Source organism: Myotis davidii, unplaced genomic scaffold, assembly GCF_000327345.1.
Source record: "Myotis davidii unplaced genomic scaffold, ASM32734v1 scaffold44, whole genome shotgun sequence".
Taxonomy (NCBI): domain Eukaryota; kingdom Metazoa; phylum Chordata; class Mammalia; order Chiroptera; family Vespertilionidae; genus Myotis; species Myotis davidii.
Genome location: NW_006299705.1, coordinates 15,915,279 through 15,917,993, shown reverse-complemented (window position 1 = coordinate 15,917,993; position 2,715 = coordinate 15,915,279). Strand labels below are relative to the sequence as shown.

Below are 2,715 nucleotides of genomic sequence, written 5' to 3'. Positions count from 1 at the left end.
TGAACTTTCTTGAAACCCTCATCAGAAATCAATTGGATATTGTATAGATTTATTTATGGACTCTCAGTTCTATTGCATTGATTACATGTCTGTCCTTATGCCTATCCTGTTACACAGTCTTGAATATTGTAGTTTTATAATAAGTTTTGAAAATGGGAAATGTGAGTTCTCTAACTTTGTTCTTTTTCAAGATGTTTTGGTTACTCTGGGTTCCTTGCACTTCCATATGGATTTTAAGGTCAGTTTGTTAATTTCAGCAAAATAGGCAGCCGGGATTTTGATAGAGATTACATTCAATCTGTAGATTGGGAAGTTTTGCCACATTAATATTAAACCTTTCAATCCATAAACATGGACTTTTCATTATTTAGGTCTAATTCAGTTCCTTTCAGTGATGTTTTGTAGTTTTCAGTGAACAGGCCTTACAGTTCTTTTGTTAAATTTTTCCTAAATATTTTATTCTATTTGGTACTATTGTAAATTAAATTGTTTTTCTAATTTTATTTTCAAATTGTTAATTGATAGTATATAGAAATACAATTGATATTTGTTTACTAAGCTCATATCTTGCAAACTTTGTTGAATGTATTTATTAGCTCCAATAGTTTGAAGGTTTTGTTTGTTTTAGGATTCCTTAGGATTTTCTACATATGAGATCTTGTCATCTATAAGTAGGTTGTTTTACTTCTCCCTTTGCAGTCTGGATATTTACTTTTCTTACCTAATTTTCCTGGATAGAACTTCCAGTACAATGTTGAAGAAGAGTGCTAAAAATGGACATTCTTGTCTTGTTCCTGTTCTTTAGGGAAAAGCTCAGTCTTTTACAAACATTAAGTATGAAGTCAGCTATGGGTTTTTTATAGTTATCCTTTATGGAGTTGATGCAGTTCCCTTTTATCCCTAGTTTCTTGAGTTATTTTTATCATGAATGGTGTTGAATTTTAACACATTTTTCTTTGCATATACTTAAACTATCATGTATATTTTGCCCTTTATTCTATTAATAAAGTCTATTACATTGATTCATTTTCCTGTGTTGGAGTCAACCTTATATTCCTGGGATAAATTTCACTTAGTCATGGTGTATAATTCTTTTTTATACTTGTTAATATTTTGAGTATTTTTGTCTCTATATTTCTAAGAGATATTGGTCTATAGTTTATTGTAATGTTTTTGTCTTTTTTTGGTGTCATGGTAATACTGGCCTCAGAAAATGAGTTGGGAAGTGTTCTTTCCTCTTCTGTTTTTTGGAACAATCTGTGAAGGATTGGTGTTAATTCTTCTTTACATTTTTGGTAGACTTCACCAACCAGTCATGCCTTCTGGCCTTAGGCTTCTCTTTGTGGGAAAGTTTTTGATAATTAATTCAATCTGCTTACTCTTTATAGGTTTACTCATATTGTTTAAATCTTCCTCACTTATATCAGTACTTTGTGTCTTTCAGGAAGTTGTCCATCTAGATTATATAATTTGATGACACAATGGTTTTAGTATCTCTTTATAATTTATTTCTTTAACATCAGTAATAATATCCCCTCTTTAATTCCTAATTTTAGTAATTTGAGCTAAAAGTTTGTCATTTGAACCTATTTTTAAAGAATCAACTTTAGTTTCATTATTTTTTTTCTATAAATTTTCTATTCTTTTTATTTATTCCCAGTCTAATCGTTGTTTCCTTCCTTCTGCTTGCTTTGGGTTTTGCTGGCTTTTTCTAGTTTCTTAAGGTTGAATGTTAGTGTATTGGTTTTAGATCTTTCTTTTTTAATATAGGCAGTTCGACTGCAGTTTTATGTTCTTGTGGTGTGTTTGTTTGGCTTTGTTATTGGGATAATACTGTCACAGAATGAATTAGGAGGCTTTCTTTCCTTTGTTTTATGAAAGTCTATGAAATGTTAGTATTATTTTGTAGAATTTACCTATGAAGCTCTTGCAACTTTTCCTTGTAGGAAGATTTTTGAATTAGCAATTTAATTTCTTTACTTGTTTTAAGGTCTATTCCATTTTCGCATTTCTCCTAAAGTCAGTTTTAGTCATTTATGTCCTTTTTTTGAGAAAATAGAGAAGTTTTATTATAGTAACAATAAGCAAACAATTGAAGTGGGAAGGGGAAGCAGTGTGGGGATGACCCACCTAGCAGTAAGTAATCAAGGTGTGAGGTGATGGAGGTGCCGTGGTAACAGTTAATTTCGCAAGAAAAGGAGAGAACTAGTTATTCAGAAAAGTGGTTACCTTGAGGTTGCTCAAAGACTTTCTACAGAAACATCTGAATACACTGAACATTGTTCTCTTAGCTATTAAATCTCTTTTACTCTTTCTGGCATTTTATTTAGTTGAGTTCTGAGAAATCTGTTTTTTAGACAACTCTTTTTTCTTGAGTGGGCAGATGATAAGGAACTATTTCAGTCCTTCGAAAGAATGTAATTCAACACATTTATGTTCATTTGGAAAGAATTCTATAAGCATTTCTAGCTATTCATTACCTAATGCAAATAATGAATTTCTTTAACCACATGGGTAAAAAGATCATTGTCATCCCAAAGGAAAAAATGTGGAGTAGAAGCCACAGGAAGAGATTATGTGTCAATCTAGAAAGACTCTAGAGAATCATTGTCTTTTGGTCTCCTATATTCCCTTTCTCTGTCTCTAAGAAAGAGTTCAGAAGATAGGGAGCATCCATATTTTCTAGTTTGGAATTTCACAAATTGAGAATGTGTA

General features: G+C 31.3%; 1 protein-coding gene and 1 pseudogene across 1 annotated transcript in view; one reads left to right on the top strand and one right to left on the bottom strand.

Moving 5' to 3' along the window:
* The window catches only part of KIAA0825 (KIAA0825 ortholog), a 357,466-nt gene that overhangs the window by 12,277 nt on the left and 342,474 nt on the right, over window positions 1-2,715 (top strand). The gene's annotated exons all lie outside the window — the stretch shown is intronic.
* LOC102767649 overlaps window positions 1-2,715 on the bottom strand; it is a 5,063-nt pseudogene that overhangs the window by 1,337 nt on the left and 1,011 nt on the right.